Source organism: Cryptomeria japonica, chromosome 10 (assembly GCF_030272615.1).
Source record: "Cryptomeria japonica chromosome 10, Sugi_1.0, whole genome shotgun sequence".
Taxonomy (NCBI): domain Eukaryota; kingdom Viridiplantae; phylum Streptophyta; class Pinopsida; order Cupressales; family Cupressaceae; genus Cryptomeria; species Cryptomeria japonica.
Window position 1 is genome coordinate 203,255,706 of NC_081414.1, and position 20,029 is coordinate 203,275,734.

Consider the following 20,029-nt stretch of genomic DNA (forward strand, 5'->3'; position numbering starts at 1 on the left):
TGGACATTCAACACCCAGATGTTAACAAAGATTACGATTATGTGGGCTATGTGGTTGAACACATTCATAATGCTCTAGTTGAAATTCGGAGTGGTGCACCCAACCCTACATTCAAGCATTACTCATTGTTGATGCATTTAATCTTGTTCTATAATGTTGAGTTCATGGATAAAGAATTGGAGATTTTCAAAGAAGAATTGGGTGTCTTAATGCCAATACAAATATGGACCCAAGTTTGGGACAGTAGTTCTTCCCATTCTTCTTTCCTTTTCTTTGAAAATTGGATTGTTTCGCCAATTATGGAAATGCTAGGAATAAATAGGGAACGATTGTCAATTAATGTTAGGAGAGTTTTGAGACCTTACCAGTATGTTCCAAACTAGTCTATTTCACATAACTAGGGGGACTTTTATTTTTTTGATAACTTTACTGTGATCAGAGTCTATGGGTGTCCTCAGCCTCCCCATATTTTACCAAAATTTGTTCCAATTAGGATTGCTTTTATGGAGTTTATCTGGCAATTGACCCTAGTTGAAAAAGAATACCTTGACAAACACAGGAAGGGTTCTCTTCTTCCTAGGCTTTGGGTTGTGTCTGATTTTACCATTGGTAGGAGTTCCTTTGATGAAGTAAATAATTTCCTTAAACAGTATAGGTTGGTTAATGTTGTGTCTAGATTCTGTGATCCTGAACGATTTATTAAATGTGCATTGCCAAAAATGACACCTTGGGCCATAATAAAGGACCATGAACCATTGGATGATGAAGATGTGGTAAGAAATTTGCTAAGAAAAGATGAAGTACAAGAAAGGAGAAGAAAATGGAAAAATTTGATGAGAGTTGAAGCAGAATTGAAGGTTGTTGACCCTAGTTTCTCAAGTTTTTACCCTGATAGCCTGTACCTGAAGAGGATTAACAAAATGTTGAGTTTATATGAAACTCTGATGGAACAAATGCCTCAAATTCCAGAAGTGGCTGCTCAGCAGCAAGACCCCCAAGATGGGCATTCTTCACATGGCAAGAGGCCACTTATTGTGTCTGCTAATGATGTAGAGAGTGGGGATGAAGTTCAATCTACCCGAGTGCCATCTGCAAAGAAACAAAAAACCAATGAGGTTGGTACAATTGTGAGGAGAGACCCTGCTAGAGAAATCATTACAAAACAAGGACAATACTTTCATCAAATAACAACACATCTCAGAGAAGTAGGGCAGAATGAAGAACAGGGAGAAACAAACGAAGCCCTTTCTCAAGGATTTGATGAGCATGTGATGTTGTCAGATGAGTTCATGAAAGATGATGACTTTATTAAGTCAGATGAATTTAAAAGTTTTTTGACAAGGTTGAAACAAAAACAATTAAGACATAATCTGATCATAGAGGAAGCAAATGAAGAAAAGAAACAGGAGATCATCAATGCACTGCAGGAATATGATCCTAACAGGGAGCAAATATCTGTGGAACAGGCAAGACAATTGATTAAGAGTACTGGTATGATTATGATGCCTGACTAGGATATCCAGTCTATTTTTATTATTGATCAAATTAGGAAGCAAGAGGACCCAATGTTTAAAATTGAATTTGAAATTGGAGATGTAATAAGAGGATCAGGATTTAATCCTAAGTCAAAGACACTTGCTGCTTGGTCTTTGGCCCCTTCCACTCAAAAGCCCCACCTTCTAAATATCCAAGTAGAAAAGAAAGCTGACAGAATTATCTGGAACTTGCAGAACACAACTAACATAGAGATTGCCTCATTTTTTACTCAAGTTTCTTTCATGAATTTATCAAAAATAAAGGATTTGTCAAGAAGATACATAGAAACATATACCCAATTGATTGTATTATCTAAAAAATATGAAGAGACACTGATGAAGAAGGGTGCTCTAGAGGAAGAGTTAGTGGAGTTGAAAGAAAAAATTGCAAATGAGCCCCCTCCAATATAGATTACAAAAAGAGTACAAGAAATACCAGCGGATGTGACAACAAAAATGGAGGAATACACAGGGAAAATTGAAAAGCTTGAAAAGGAACGAAATGGCAAGGTTGTCTCTATTGTGTCAGGAATTCTAAAACACAGGATTAATGTATTGAAAGAAAAATTGATGGTAGTGCATGATTTGCACATTTCTTTGAAAGAGGCAAGTAAAACATCCTTTGAGGCTGTCGCTTTTCTTGGACCTTTGTTCAATGTTTGGTCGGGAAGAAGAAGATTAATGGATAAGCTAGATACTACAATGATGTATAGTGACGAGTTCCCTCCCAAGATCAGTGACACTAAAGACATGGTGGAGGTAATGAATGCAGCTTATGCATTTTTCACAGGGAAGGATGTGCTTATAAATGAAAAATTGCAGACATTTGGGGAAGGTTGTAAGAAATTGGTACCTTCAATTTATAGTAGTAATGGAGATTTGAAATCAGTTTCTAATTGGACCAGCGAATTTCATTTGATTCTGGAGCAAGAAGAAATAATCAAGCATGTAAATGAACAGGTTGATGCTGATTTCCTTAACGGTATGCTTGATTCAATGTTCAAGGTTGAGGTTGACCATGCAAAGTTTATTGTTGAGTCCAAGGCAGTTACAGATGCCAAATGGACATATTCAGTTGCAAAGTTGGAAGAGGTAAAGGAATTCAGTTGGCCAACAGACAAAGAGGTGGATAGGTGGCAAGCCATGCTAAAGCCAAAGAAGAAATCTCAGGTTGAGGTTGCTACCCAAGATTCCTCACAGTAATCCTAAGCTTGCTGAATCCTCATCTTATAAAAGGATTCCAAGATTAATTTGAGAGGGATGGCCACTTTTTCTTTTCGATCGGTAGAAAGGTATGGCTAGTTGGCCACTTTTATTGATGTTGAACTTGAAAACCCTTATATAGTTATAATAGCTCAATTGTTCAAGAATTTGATAAGTGCATAGTTGAATCGCATTGTGAATTTGCTTTCTGATATCATTATGAATATAATGTCAATATCATTTGCAATTTGAGATCTTAACATAATTGTCTTTGTGTTGAATTTATGTTTTCACTATGAATTGAATGGTCAAGGGTTTTTCAGTTTACATATGAATCTGGGTTGTGTATGTAATGGCATTATTCATAGTTTCATTCCTATTTATCTGCAAATGAATCTTATTGAAGTTTATTATCAGGTTATCTTTGAATTGTAAGTGACTCTATGCCCTAGGATAAGGCACTGGTCTATTGTCTTGATGTTGACTTGGTGAAGTGACCTTCCAATTATAATAGTTGATTCATTGTGGGTGAATATGTTTTCTTGTTTGCCTTTGATTATGAAATTGTGATTTTTCTATAACATCTATCATGGAATTGGATCCTCAAAAGATATTCCCTTTAATTGAGTTGCATGCATTATGTTGTATTCCTATCTATTGTGGTGTTTGATACTTTCATTCTTAATACTCTTATGATTTTATATGTTATGGATGTTTATGTAATATATATGGAGGTGTTCTATGACTATAATCTGCCCACCAATTACAATGAGGTGAATCCTTAATATGATTCCAGACTAACAGTAACAGAAATTTTGCATTCCTGGGCATAATAATTAATAGGAAGAATTAAATGAAAAATTACATACACCATAACAATGCAACAAATGAAAAAAGTTAAAACTCGTGATTCTGATCATTTGAAAGAGATAGAATTATACACAAAATAAATTTATATATAACTCCTTCAAGAACCTGCACAAAGCTTGACACTAAATGCTTTTCATTTCCTCTGTAAATGACTATATAGTATACAACTTGCTCCCTTCACCTACAGTCTAGAATCACTACTGGAACCAGGAAAGGAACCCCAATGACTATACAACTTGCAAAACTGCTTGAGCCATGCCATTATCACCCTGATGCCTTCAGATGGAATGTGAGATGTTACATTTTGTCCAACAGATCATTTCCAAATAGAGGAGGAAGCCTTCATGCCCAGGAACAAAGAAAATGGTTTAATGGAAAGAGGAGCTCGAGCCTTCATGCCCACGATTAGGGAAAGTGGAAAAATGAGCTTTAGGGTAAATGTAATATGTTGGGGAGGGGTCACAAATTCCATGTCATCACAAAGATGACTGGCTGCCACTCCCCACCCAAACAAATCCTTCTTTCATTCCTTTGCGGGCTCCTTCTTCAAACCCCTTGCCATCCTATGGCAGAGTAGAAGCAGAGGATGTGCCATGCTTGGCCTTTCTTAACAATAAAAGTCTTTCACACCCCCTCTGGCAATCCTTCTCACTTTCACAACCCCTTTGACAATAAACAAACTCACACAGAAGAAAACAAAAAAACACCCATCTGGTATCATAGAGCACACAACAACTCCATGCATGATCCTGCTCAAACATCATCTTCCTTTCTGAGGAAAAAAACACTCTCAGAAAATGGAAAAAGTTTCTTTTCTCTTCTACCAATTAAGTCACCACTCCATTGTATTTATAACATTTTCAATTTTTCACACTTCATTTGGTGATGCTCATTCACGTGAAAAATCATCATTTTGGTGTTTTTCAACATGACTGTAGACTCTAGAAGTCATGTCATGCCTATCAAATCCACTGGATCCTACTAAGGCTCATCTATTGTGAATGATTTTGTTCTGATTGTATTCCTCCTTGATTGGACAAATTCTGCTTCAGAAATTAGAATCCCTGACAACAAGCAATCTGAGCTCTTATTTCTCAGAGAAATCCATGGTCTCCCATCACTAACTCAGAAGCTATCCAATCCTTTTATGCCTCTGAAACCGTCGTCCTCGCTTGTCTAATCAACCTCGACTTAGGAGAAACCTTCAAACTAGTCCCTCAAGAATGAGTCAGCATCCAAGCCTTAAAAATTTTAGGTTGCGAGCTAGCAACTAGATAGTTTGTGGTTAAGTTTCATGGTTATCGCCAGCTCACGAGGTAAAATGTCTGAAGACGTGATCAAGCCGCGAGTTGGTGACAAGTTGGTTTGGGTTTACATCGCGAGGTCTCTAGCTTTTTGGGTGTTAGTGTTTTATGTTACTGAGTTGGAGATTGTTAGTGAAATTGCTTTGGTCGCGAGGTCTCAAGTTGGTATGATGTCATACATTATAGCCGCGAGAGTTAGTGAGTAACTCATTTCATACAGTTGCCGCTAGCTCTCATGTTTGTTTAATGTTAGCATTTTTAGGTCACGAGCTAGCGACTAGACAGTTTGTGGTTAGGTTTAATGGTTATCACCAGCTCACAAAGTTAAATGTTTGAAGACCTGATCAAGCCACAAGCTTGTGAGTGAAGTGCTAGTGGTTAAGAGATAAATAGTTTTATGTTGAAGAGTACGCGACAAGGGTTAAAGTTACCACTATCTCCAAGTCGTTGCGGTGACAAGGACTTAACATTTTATGGTCAAGAATTGTTGAGTGGCAGTTTAGTTTCCCTCAGTCGCTAGATCTCGAGGTTACGAATGCTTAGCATTTTCAACTTGCGAGTTGGAGATAGAGAGAGTCGTAAGGGCTTGTCGCTAGGTCGCGAGATGCCCTAATGGGCAATCTTACAAGCAGAGACTTGACAACTGTGTGCCACGTGTTTTAATGACTTAAAGTTAATATCTTGAAATCGCCAATATATTTTTTTGATGGTTTGAAAATAGCTTGAAATCGCCAATATTTTATTTTTATGGTTTGAAAATAGGTTGAAATCGCCAATATTTTTTTTTGATGGTTTGAAAATAGGTTGAAATCGCCAATGCAAATATTTTTCTAGTTTTAAAAACATTACAATTCGCCCATGCAAATATTTTTTGGGTTTTAAAAACATTACAATTCGCCATGATTTTTCACAAACTTTGAGCGATCACAGCTAATTCGCCAATGGAGATTATTATTTTTCTCCATCAACCGCAAAAATTCGCCAGTAAAATTAAAATTTTCCTCGGAATTATACAACTTTCGCCAGGTTTTTACACCTTGTCCAAGGGGGGGGTTTCTTAAAGTTTTCCCTACCACCAACCTCCTCAGCATCCTTTTTTGATTCAACATTTAATATCGGAGGATCATGATCATCCTCATTGGAGTCTGCAACCTTCTGACTATCAGTATCATTTCCAACTATAGTCTATACATTTGTTTGCTCATCCAGAATGGAGGTGTCCTATGTATGAGCTTCCAGAATGGTTTCATCTTTTACCGGATTTATATTTTACTTGTGTTCTTCCAAAACTTGTTTCAAAATTGTTTTTGTTTCCTTGCTTACTTCAGAAACTTTTCCAAACATAATCTTATTCACTTTGGTTTTGGTTCTGAATCTGTTCTTAGCAATCTTAAGGAGTATGTCCACTTCACTCTTGGAAATCACAAAGCACAAATTAACCAATACATGCTCTTTTATTCTCTCATCTTCTAAACTAGTCATATGCCTTATGAAATCCAAAATCTCGTATAGACCCTTTGAAATCATAGATGACAATTATATCAGAGCTTTAATACACACATTCATTTATTCTACAATGGCTTCTTCTATTGTTGTTTGATCATTTTCATCATAGTTCTCATATTATTCTGATATATGCTTCAAATTCCCTTACTTTACAACTGAATTAACTATCTCACAATAAAATTGGGGGCACAATAGTGTAGTTACCTTCCAGTTTTCCAGACTTCAGAGCTTCATCAAGCTCAGACTTGGGCTTCTTGCTTGGATGAGGTCTACTGGATTGCTCAGCTCCAACTTTACGTTTCTTGTTTGCCTGACCTTCACCGGATGATGGCTTCTTGACTACCCTGGCAGAGGTAGCAGTCTTCTTAATTTCCCTCACCACTTCATCAGATTTTGACTCTTCTTTTATAGTGGTTGCCACATAGACTCTCTCAGACTTCCCTTTCCTCCTCTTTTTTGCTCCACCGGATGATTTGGTTTGAGGCTTAGGTGGAGGGACAATATTTTGAGCATCGGAGAAAGGTGTTGACTTGGTTTGCCTGGGCTTATGAGGATTAGAGGGTTTAGTCTTCTTTGGTTGGACCATATCCTCCTCTTTCAAGATGTTTTGCTCTTTGGCTCTGCGGACTGCTTCCTTAGTAATGCCCATATCTTTAACAAGTTGTTCTACTTCTTTCCTCACTCTCTTTTTCATTCCAGGCTTAGTGAATTGAGAATGCAAGCATAAAATTTTCTCCTTATAAGTTCCAAATCTCTCTTCCTTTTCATCCATTGGCTTACTCAAAAGATGTTGAACATACATATCAAGAGTATTTGCATCAACTTCATACCCCATGGGCATGATCCACACTGTTCTTGGCCCAGCTTCTTCCACAAGGCATTGGTCTTTATCCACCATGAAGCATATAGTGTCCTCATACTTTTTAAAAATCTCCTTTAAAATCATTTCTTTGCTTTGCATCATACCTTGGAAAGACTTAAAATATCCCCACAGAACAACTTTTTGTGCTTGTTCATCACCCAATCCTTGCAAAGATTCCTTAATCTGCACAACCATCAGTTTATCATATGCCCACTAAATTTTTTCTATACTGGGGATCTCTCTCAAGAATTAAAATGCCAAACAGACAATCAAAGTACCAAACTTGAAAACGTGCTTCTTGTCCTACTTAATTTTCTTCAGGTTACTCATAAACTCACTGAGAAGCACTCCACATAAGTCATATAACTTATCTTCTTTAAGGATTTGATAGGATGCATATATAGCCATACTGGAGACTAAGTTTGCTCTGTTAGATTGATATACCTTGTATCTTGTCACCATGGAGGCAAATATCACGTCATACTCAATAATATCACTAATTATCATTGATTTGTTGCCATGATAGGAACCAGTTACCTCTGTCACTGTTGTGTTCTTCACATCTCTTAGACTAGGAACTTCACCGGTTGCATTCAGACATGTCACTGCTTGGATTGCACTCTTAGTGATCTTGTATGGCTTATCCAGCCATATAAATTCATCATGGATCCTACTAAAATTGTATCTAGCCCATTCGAGTTCATCGAAAACCGAAAAGTTCACAAACTGAATGAAACCCTTATCTTGCAGAGACTTGAAATATAGTTTAGGGTTGCCCATACCATCTATCATGTGCTTGGTATAAAGTGACAACATTTCAGCATTTCCAAGCTCCTCGATATTGCAATGTATGTATTCCCTAATGTCCTCAACGAGCAAAACCCCATAAAGAACAGTATAAAATGCTCCATTCAGATCATCTTCCATCGATTTGTATGGATGTTTCTTGAATTTCAGCCTCGCCCTATCAGTTATCTTAATGACCAATGGAGTCACCACACCAGAACCAGATGATGTCATTATCAAATTCAAGGTTATAAACCAATAGCTCGAACTCAGAGAATACCTTTTTGACTTCAACCAGATGCAAGAAATCTTCACCAAATCTTCACAAGCTCTAGTTTAGCTACTCAATATTCTTTGTTGCACTCTTCTGCTCTTCCTCTTTGAATGCAATTTGAGGAAATGAATGTTAAAATGATTTTTTATCCTTCAAATACCTAACTTTAAGGTGCAATAAATGCTCAACCCTAAAGTTCTTCTGGATACTCTGAGTCCCATGAATATTGTACCGGAGCATCAAATCGGCATGAAGTCTTCCACATATCGCTCACGTGACCAAATTGAATTATGACTGGCAATAAACTACCAGTGGTCATGTGATCAAATTTAGTCATTTATCTATAATTTTTGGTATTTTATTGCCAGTCATAAATCAATTTGGTCACGTGACCACTAGTTGTTGTGATTGATCAATTTGGTCATCGATTTGGTCATTTATTTGGTCATTGATTTGGTCATCAATTTGGTCATTGATTTAGTCATATATTTAGTCACTAATTTAGTTATATATTTAGTCACTAATTTAGTCATATATTTAATCATTAATTTAGTCATTGATTGTTGTTATCTGGTCATTTATTTAGTCATGATAGTCACTAATTTAGTCATATATTTAGTCACTAATTTAGTCATATATTTAGTCACTAATTTAGTCATATATTTAGTCACTAATTTAGTCATATATTTAATCATTAATTTAGTCATTGATTGTTGTTCTCTAGTCATTTACTTAGTCATATTAGTGATTTATTTAGTCATTAATTTAGTTATATATTGAGTCATTAATTTAATCATTGATTGTTGTTAAATGGTCATTTATTTAGTCATCATAGTTATTATTTTAGTCATATATTTAGTCCTTATTTTAGTCATATGTTTACATCCATTGGTAGTATATTTAATCATTTTTATTTATTGGTAGTATATTTAATCATTTTATAATAAAAAAAAATATAACATTAAACTCGAACTAGATCATAAAAGCAAATAAAAATATTACATATACGAACAAGCTACATGTTAGGATTAAAAGATTGATTGAAACATCATGACAAACAAGGTAATCTGCAATAAAAAAAATATAATGCAAATATATATATATATATATATATATATATATATATATATATATATATATATATATATATCAAGTTATAAGATGTCAAATCTATCTAAGGGTATATATGTAAATATAATAAAAAATGTCAGAGTTGTCTAAGAGTTTCCAACTCTTTAAAAAATATTCAAAATACTGCATAAAACAATAAGAAACGTGATAAACATATTCAACTATATCATTTTCTGCAAATATTTTAATGGCCACCTTTTGAAGGTTCCCTCTTTCTCTTTCAAACGGACGGATCCATCTATTTTGTCTTCATAAGGAAGAGGAATGTTACTTGTGATCGTTAAAATGTTCACATTTGTGTCACCTGTTCCTTTTAAGTTTACTCTATGTAGAATAGATAGGGAGTGAATCCTCCCAATGCCAACAACAACACTATCAAATGGATCCAACAACCTAACTTTATCACCTTCATTGAATTTATCAGTGTGTTTCTATAAAAATAAAAAATAACACATTATATTAATACATATGTAATGATTACCCTCATTTGCATAATAAAACAACCATTAATTTAATATTACGTGTGTTAAAATAACTACAAAAAGAAAATTTCAAAAAAATTACAATGATTCTATAGCTGAAAAAAAAGACATCTAGCAAACCAATGTTATGAATTCACTGTAATAGTCATACAATTATAAGAAATACTGCAATGTCAGTAAAAGTAGTTTTATGCACATGTTTTCTTATATTATTCTGCATAACAGTCTGATTACAAATGTTATTTCATGTCATAGACTTAGTGCCAGGTTCTGAAACCTATTGGGTTAGATGGAGGCATGAATCCACTTCATTTTGGCTTTTGGATCACCTGATTCCATTAAGTATTGGCTGAGATATTCACATTTTAGTGGGAGGTTGTCAAAGCCCTCATTAGGGCAACCCGAGAGGCATTAAAATGTAACCAGAAAAACCTTTCAGTGAAAGAGCGATGTCGAGGAAATAAAAAAGGTACCTAGCGACACTAAATTTTCATCAAAACGAAAAGAACAGAAAGCGAGACAATTACATCAACTTGATCCTCAAAGTATCTATCAAAAGACCGAGTTCCATCGAAGTATCCAGTTCAATGAAAATGGGCACGGTCTCATAGAGATGGTCTCATCGACGAAAAAGACATGTCGGTGAAATCCCAAAAGCATCTGCAGAAGCACGAGACTCATCGAAGTGGATATGAAGTGGGGCCCTCTGGCCGGAGTCACATATCAATGAAATGGAATGAGATCTCATCGAAGTAAAAGGGGTTTCGATGAAAACAAGCTATCGAGTAAAGCATCAGAGTGCATGGCGAAATGGGACCTTTCATCGAAAATCCAATATTGATGAATTCAAAGGATAACTCATCAAAATATGGTTGTCGATAGAAAATTCATATCGATAAAAGGTGAAAACACTTGAGCAAAGAGAGAGTTTCATTGAAACAAAAGAAATAGTGTTGGGTCTATACTGAAGATGGGCATCGATGAAACTAGGGCGTCCAATAACATGAAAAGAAAGTCATCGAAGGGGTATGTTTCATCAAAATAAGAGTTGCCTTCGGGAAATGTGGCACTCTCATGCATTAAAAGGTAGAAATCGGCAAAAAAGCACAATCAATCCATCGGGAAATATTACACGAATCCAAATGAGTCACATCATCATAAATTCAAAACATATTTCTTAATGATTGTTGCAGTACCAAAAGTAATCAATGAAAAGGACATGTCGGTGAAATCCCAAAAGCATCTTCTGAAGCACGAGACTCATCAAAGTGGATATGAAATGGGGCCCTCTAGCCGGAGTCACAAATCGATGAAATGGAATGAGATCTCATCGAAGTAAAAGGGGTTTCGATGAAAACAAGCTATCGAGTAAAGCATTAGAGTGCATGGGAAAACCGGACCTTTCATCAAAAATCCAATATCGATGAATTCAATGGATAACTCATCAAAAAATGGTTGTTGATATAAAATGCATATTGATAAAAGGTGAAAACACTTGATCAAAGAGAGAGTTTCATCGAAACAAAATAAATAGTGTTGGGTCTATACTGAAGATGGGCATCAATGAAATTAGGGCGTCGAAGAACATGAAAATAAAGTCATCGAAGGGGTATGTTTCATCAAAATAAGAGTTGCCTTTGGGAAATGTGGCACACTCATGCATCGAAAAGTAGAAATCAACAAAAAAGCACAATCAATCTGTTGGGAAATATTACACGAATCCAAACGAGTCACATCATCATAAATTCAAAACACATTTCTTAATGACCATTGCAGTACCGGAAGTAATCGATGAAAAGGACATGTTGGTGAAATCCCAAAAGCATCTGTCGAAGCACGAGACTCATCGAAGTGGATATGAAGTGGGGCCCTCTGGCCGGAGTCACAGATCGATGAAATGGAATGAGATCTCATCGAAGTAAAAGGGGTTTCCATGAAAATAAGCTATCGATTAAAGCATTAAAGTGCATGGCGAAATGAGACCTTTCATCGAAAATCCAATATTGATGAATTCAATGGATAACTCATCAAAATATGGTTGTTGATATAAAATGCATATCGATAAAATGTGAAAACACTTGAGCAAAGAGAGAGTTTCATCGAAATAAAATAAATAGTATTGGGTCTATACTAAAGATGGGCATCAATGAAACTAGGGCGTCGAAGAACATGAAAAGAAAGTCATCGAAGGGGTATGTTTCATCGAAATAAGAGTTTCCTTTGGGAAATGTGGCACACTCATGCATTGAAAGACAAAAATCAACAAAAAAGCACAATCAATCCGTTGGGAAATATTACACCAATCCAAACGAGTCACATCATCATAAATTCAAAACACATTTCTTAATGACCGTTGCAGTACCAGAAGTAATCGATGAAAAGGACATGTCGATGAAATCCCAAAAGCATCTCCCAAAGTACGAGACTCATCGAAGTGGATATGAAGTGGGGCCCTCTGGCCGGAGTCACAGATTGATGAAATGGAATGAGATCTCATCGAAGTAAAAGGGGTTTCGATGGAAACAAGCTATCGAGTAAAGCATTAGAGTGCATGGAAAAACGAGACCTTTCATCAAAAATCCAATGTCAATGAATTCAATGGATAACTCATCGAAATATGGTTGTCAATATAAAATGCATATCGATAAAAGGTGAAAATACTTGAGCGAAGAGAGAGTTTCATTGAAACAAAATAACTAGTGTTGGGTCTATACTGAAGATGGCCATCGATGAAACTAGGGCGTCAAAGAACATGACAAGAAAGTCATCGAAGGGGTATGTTTCATCGAAATAAGATTTACCTTCAGGAAATGTGGCATGCTCATGCATCGAAAGGCAGAAATCAGCAAAAAAGCATAATCAATCCGTCGGGAAATATTACATGAATCCAAACGAGTCACATCATCATAAATTCAAAACGCATTTCTTAATGACCATTGCAGTACTCCGAGTAATCAAACTACTCGGATACCAGAATTGTTCAGGTGGATAAATTTGTCAAGGAAAGAAGGAACTGGTGCAGCAGGGGTCACAAAATTCTTAACGGAAAGAAGTAAAATTGTAAGTGCTTCTTAGAATTTCTTGTCTTCTTTTGAATTGAACATAAAGATGGAATCTTCGTCGTATAGGAAAGCTAAAACAAAGAAGAACAAAGAGCCTCACCCTCCTGAAACCAAAGAAGAAAAGCCAAAATGATAGAAAAAGGAAGGTCGACCCTTAGACCAGAACCTAATAGACCAATTCCCTCTCTCAATTCACCTGTCTAGAAAGATTAAAAATGATGATGAGGAATTGGAAGATAGATTTGAAAACACAGGGGACATTTGGATAGAGGTTCGAGGGTATGAATTGTTCATTTTCATCTATGCTAGAAGGTTTGTAGTAGAACCAGTGTGCAATATTTGGAATTTGAATCTAGGGAGACTTGTCATTCCCAACGTCTTTATGAATGTAGAGCTGATAACAACATTGGTAGATAGGTATGACCCACAAATTCAAACCATATGTGACTATAAAGGGAATTGCTTATTGCCGATTAGTAAAGAGTACATTGAGCAAGTTTTTGGTCTGGACTGGGGGCATGAGGATGAAGTTGATGCCAAGAAGTTGGTGGATGAGTATTTAAACATGGAGAGAACATATAAATGATGGAGAATCCCACCACACAGACCGAAGACCGAAGGAGCTTTGACTTTGTTTGCAGATATTGACAAAGCCCCATTTGATGTTAATTTGTTTTCTCCTTACTTTAAGTTCACCTATTATTGTACTGCACAAGTGTTGGGCATGGAAGCCTCCCCATTAATGGACATTTCTGCTATGGTGATTTGTGTCGACATCTAATCAAAGAACCCAAGGACCTTTGATTATGCTTCTTACTTATCTCGTGCCATCAACCATGGGTTAGAAAAATTAAAGGGAGTCAGGGTTAATGTGAATTTCAGATACTACTCTCACCTTATGCATATGTTGCTATACATTGGTCAAGATATAGGGCTATGGACTCAAGGTTTGTCCATTAGGGAGTATGATAGAGTAGGAATCCCCAAGTCAGTGCAATTATGGTTATCAGCCTAGGACCAAAGATACATTAACAGCCAGTACATGCACTTTGAAGAACATTTTATGAAACCGTTATACAAATTGCTTGGACATCCATGTGATTTTTCACTTTCCCCTTAGGTTAAGAAATTCCTTCGACCTAAAGATTTTGATGAAGAAAGCCACATTACCCATAACTAGTGGGATTGGTACTGTTTCTCAGATTACACACAAATTAGGGTGTATGGGTTCGAGGGAGAACCTTACTTGTTGCTTGTGACTATCCCAAACAGAATTGCTTATTTGGAAATCATTAGGAAATTGTCTATAGCCAGTGCCAAAAATATTACAGATCATGGGAAGCAGTCAATTGTGCCTGGCTTGTTGTCCTTTTCTGATTTTCTTGTATTTCTACCTTGTGAAAGGAGACCCCAGGCCCAACTTTGATCCAGAAGGATATATGCGGGGGGCTAGAATGTCATAGAGGTTGAAAGCCATAGAACATGTGCCACTAATGATTGATGACTTCATCAGGAATGTGGAAAGGGAGGAAGCAATCAAGAAGAAGTCGATGCTTTATAAGGTAGCTAAAGCATATGAATGAAAATTGAGGAGGGGCAAGATCAACAAAGAAATCCTGGAAGCAATTGACGACCCCGTGGCCAAAGCGAACAAACTATTGTCTCATGAATTGGAGATTCTAGATAATGCAGTGCCATTGTATGTCTTTAAAAAAAGGATTAAAGATCCTAAGGAGACTACTCCCATTGCCCGCTTATCCCCTAAATCCACTGCCAAATTTGTTAACATAGAAGAAGATGTGCCACCCGCTGGGTTTGGACTTGATCACAACATGGATCTAGCAACAGGACAACCCTACGAGATGGAAATTGATGATGTCAGAATCCTCAAGCATGAGGAATTTGTTTCAGATCAGGAGTTTGTTAACACTCCTGAGTTTGAAACCTTCTTATATTAATACAAAGGTTGGATGATCAGGTAGCAGATGGGAAACATGACAGAGGAAGACACTCTACGAATGTTGCAAAAGGAAATCAATGTTGAGAAAAGAGAAATGACCCCTGAAAGAGGAAGATAGGTCTTCAAGGACGTTGGTGTGATAATTTACCCTGGGTGGGAAATGAAAGCTGCTATTATGTTTGACAGCTTCAAGAGAAAGCAACACAATGATAAGCAATTGTTAGCAAAGGAGGATGATAGGATCTTATTAGTTGAGACTTTGTCATATTTTTATCCTCAGAACTCTTGAGTTTTTGACATATTTTGGTTTGCATAGTAGTAGTGATGTATTGGAAATTGACTATATGTATTTCATATGTTAAGCTTGAACTTATTAAATCATGTTTAATCTTTGCCAGTCTATTCCTGCAGCCATGCCATTTATTCCTGCAGCCATGTGATTTGTTCCTGTTGCCATGTGGATTATTTAGGGCAATATCATATGTGAATTAATAGATGTGTTAATTAAATAAAATGTGCATGTATGTCCTTGTATGTTATTTCTGTTGTAGTGCAAGTAATAAATGCTATCGCAGTGGATATTCGCCTATCGCGCCTGATGAAGGGAAGGATACGTAAGAGATAACTGAAGATCAAACCATAGAAGAGCTGAGCAAGTGTAAGGGACGACATAAGCGGAGCAGTCAAGTGACACTACCAATGTCTAACTTCAGTGGGCATTGAATTTGCAAATACCGCCATGGCATACAATGACTGTGGTTCGGTTTGGATCCACGTTTCCTGCAACATAACTCTAGTTATATCCTTTATCGATCAATCATCCACCTCTTCTTCTAGGTGTGATTTGTGTTGTCTATTGAAGTTAATTTATTTTTAATAATAAGCTCTTCTTCTTCTCAGAAGAGACAAAAGGGAGAAGAATAGAGCAGAGGATTTTTGATAATCATTCTTGAGTTTCTTTTCATATCAAAACTATGTAATCACTTTTAGAAAGCACTGAATAAAGTTATGTTATTCTGATCTGTTAAGAGTTGTTTTCGGGAAGCCTGGTATCACTCATCCAAGGAGGCCCACTTGGTGAGTGATCTTGTGTGTTCGTTAAAATTAGTTTTCTCTCCTTAGCTGTAGTAGAAATTCTTGCGTTGACTATTCCTGCAGCCACTGGAAACAAATCCACTGACTGTTCCTGCAGCCAAGCCAGAAAAGAGTAATTTCTGTTTATCCATATTGAATTTATCCAGCATTGCTTTTATGAATTTATGTAGAAATTTTCCTGTAGCCTTTCCATAGTTTCCATTCTTTTTTACCTTTTTTCTGCACAATGTTAGTTGCTGCAGTAATGCAGAATAGCTGTTGCAGGAACTTAGTGCATATATAGTGCAGACCCATTTCAAGTACTATGTCCCTAAGTTGACAATCAAATGAACACTAGCTATGGAAATAGTGACTTTACCAAATGAATGTCCAAACTCCGGGTTGAGACTTCAATTAGAGTTATTATTCTTATTATTGGGGTCAACATTTTTGGCGTTGTTGCTGGGGATGGTGTCAAACTAAGAACCTGTTATGGTTATTATTTTTTTATTTTTCAGTTAATTGTTTTTTTGGTATACCTGATTGTTCAAAAAATTTCATAAATCTGCATGCATAGACGAAGAAGAGATGTTCGAGGTAGATTTCTGCCCAGTCATCCTAATCATGTAGAAGATAATTTCCTAGATATAAATCCTTTTGTTGAACTTTACCAAGCCACAGAGAATTTGAACCACCCTGAATCTGAATTTCTAGAAGATAGTCTTCAGTTCCTCTTTGGACTTCAAGAAGAAGAATTTCATATAGTAACAACCCCCACAAGTCCAATGCAAGGGAACCCACCTCCTGGTGGAAAAAACCCACCACCACCACCAGACCCAACATTTGAGTTCCCCATATCTAATCAGCATGATAATGCTAATCTCAAGAACATTTCATCATCTTCCCTCCCTAAATTCTATGGATTGGTGACAGAGGATCCAGACGCATTTCTGTTTGAGTTTGATGTTCTCTGTAGGAGTTTTGACTATACTACAGATGCCCATAGACTCAAAAATTTTCCTGCCACCTTGAAGGAGTCATCCTTGAGATGGTTTATGAGCTTGGGTAGTAGCACAATCAATACATGGGATGAGATGAAACGGTTGTTTCTTGCAAAATACAAAGATTATTGTAGAGGCACTGATCGTCATGGGGATGATATCTTTAGAATGACACGGAAAGAAGATGAGAGTCTTGAAGATTATCTGGAGAGGTTCATGTTTAGTGTCAAAAAGTCCAAACATAGTACTCTCAATGAAGATTCCCTCAAGTTGATATTTTTTAGGGGAATCAATGATGAATGCACTGATTCTTTGGGTCTTATGGGAGGAGGTGACATTACACAATCCACTTGGGCTGAAATAGGACAAATTTATAAGAAGTATTTCAGATCTGCTTCTAAGAAGAACAAACATTTCAAGCCAGGAGCACCATCATCAGCATCTAGTACTGGAGTTTCTATATTGGAACTCGCCATTTATTGAAGGACTTTAAGGAGGACAATATAAATAATATGGCTACCCAGTTGGATACATTTGCAACTAAGAAGAAGCATGAAGAAGCTGGAGCATTTCTTGTAGAATTTTGCCCTCATTGTAGACAGTGAAAGAAGGATTGTAGATGTAAAATGGTTTCAAATGTGGAAGTTCTTGACTTCAAGCCAATACAAGGTGAGGATGAGAAAGTCTTCTATGTTTCTCAAAGAAGGCCAAATTTCCAAAGACAAGGTATGCCTCTGGATCCACTTTCTTTTTCTAGTTATATTGGAAATTCTTATGCACCAAATAACCAATGGCAACCACCATATGCTCCAAATTTTGGTAATTATCAAAACTGGTATGGTTCTCAAGCCCAAGGACAGCATTTTGGTAATCAAATGCCATAGTGGCAATAGCCACAAGGGAACTGGTACCCACATCAGGGCCAAGGAAGTCAGTTTCAAGGTAATTGGCAACCTACTTCTCAATGGAGGGGGATTCAGCCATGGAATGCCCAATCTTCTGGTTATCAATAGCCTAATCATCAGCAATAGCCTCCTGCACTAATGCCTCCTCCAACAGCCACTGTTGTCCCACCTAAATCAATGCAGTTGCCTACTCAACCACTGCCAAATCCTCATATTAAGCCTCAGCAACAACAACAAGCTTATTCAGTTGATCTTAATCAATACCTAGCCTATTCTCTATCTCTAAGTGATATTCACCTCCGATCTAGGACAACTCTGCCTAATTCGTCTCATCCAGTTATCACTAAGGTACAAGAAGAACAAGAAATCTCTAATCCAACAGATACAATACCTCAGAAGCAGATATTACCACCATTTCCCCAGAGATTGCAAGAAAAGGAATTTCCCACAGAACAAGAGAAAGGCTTTGATATTATAGATCAACTGAAGTATATTTGTGTTAAAATTCCATTGTTGCAAGCAATAAAAGATGTTCCCATATATGGTAAGGCACTGAGAGAAGCATGTCTAAAAAACCTAGTAGGAAGAAGAAGGATCTACAAACAATACATGTTATGGGTCAACTGGCAGATGTTATGTTAGGCAAGATTGCTATTCCAAAATATTATGATCCAGGTAGTCCTGTGGTAAGTATAGTCATTAATGGCAGCCAGATAAGAAATGTTTTGATTGATTTAGGGGCAGCCATTAATGTGATGACAAAATAAGTAATGAAACATCTTGGAATCAATAGTCTAAGGCCTACACCCACAGTTCTACAACTTGCTCATATCTCTACAGTGAGACCTGATGGTATGATTGAAGATGTAGTGGTTATTTTGGATTCTTGGGAGTACCCTACAAACTTTATGATTCTATCTCCAAAGACAACATTGGGAGGATATCCGGTGATTTTGGGAAGACCTTGGCTTGCCACAGCTGATGCATATATTGGATGTAGATCAGGGGATATGACTATTTTAGATGGAAACTCTACAAAAACATTAGCCTTGTATTCTCCTGCACAACCCCAGCTTGATCAACAACAAGTCGTTTGGCCTATTTTGGGAGAAGAATCTGAGGGAGTTGACTTTATTAATCACCTTATGATGATTAATCAAGGGCCATTCATGCAATTACATGATGAAGAATCAATTATTTATTAAATTATGATAAATGAGTTAATAGAAAAACAAAAATTATAGGAGTTGGTTCCGAATATTGTAGGTTTGGACTTTCCTACAGCCGCTGATATATTGCATACTCTGTTGTTGCAGGAAGTATCTTCTTCTCATTTTTCTGATATGAACCAGATTGATCTTACTATCAACATAGAAGTTGATTTGAATAAATATTTGAATATCAATAGAGATCTTTCAAATACTCAAAAAGAGGCCCTTATGGACTTGCTGAAATATCATAAAAATGCTTTTGCATGGGATTACAAGGATATGCATGGGATAGATCCAAAAGTTTGCACCCACTGTATCTATATAAAAGAAGAGTGTTGCCCACTCAGACAGCCTCAAAGAAGAATCAATCCTGCCTTAAAAGAGATAGTTAAAGAAGAATTGCAGAAGTTGTTAAAGGTCGGGTTTATCTATCCTATCTCTAATAGCCAATGGGTATCACCTTGGTCATAGTCCCTAAGAAAGGAGGAAAATGGAGGGTATGTGTTGATTATAGAGTCCTGAATTTAGCAACAAGAAAAGATCATTTTCCATTACCATTTGTGGATCAGGTATTGGATTCCTTGGTTGGTAAAAGATACTTTTCATTCCTTGATGGATTCAGTGTTTACAATCAGATTCAGATAGCCCCAGAGGATCAAGAGAAGACAACATTTACTTGTCCTTGGGGCACATATGCATATTATGTTCTTCCTTTTGGGTTGTGTAATGCTCCAGCAACTTTTCAAAGAGCAATGATCAATATCTTTTCTGATATTTCTCAAGACACCATGGAAATCTATATGGATGACTTTACAACTTATGGTTCTGAATTTGAACAAGCACTGGGGAACCTGAAAAAGGTT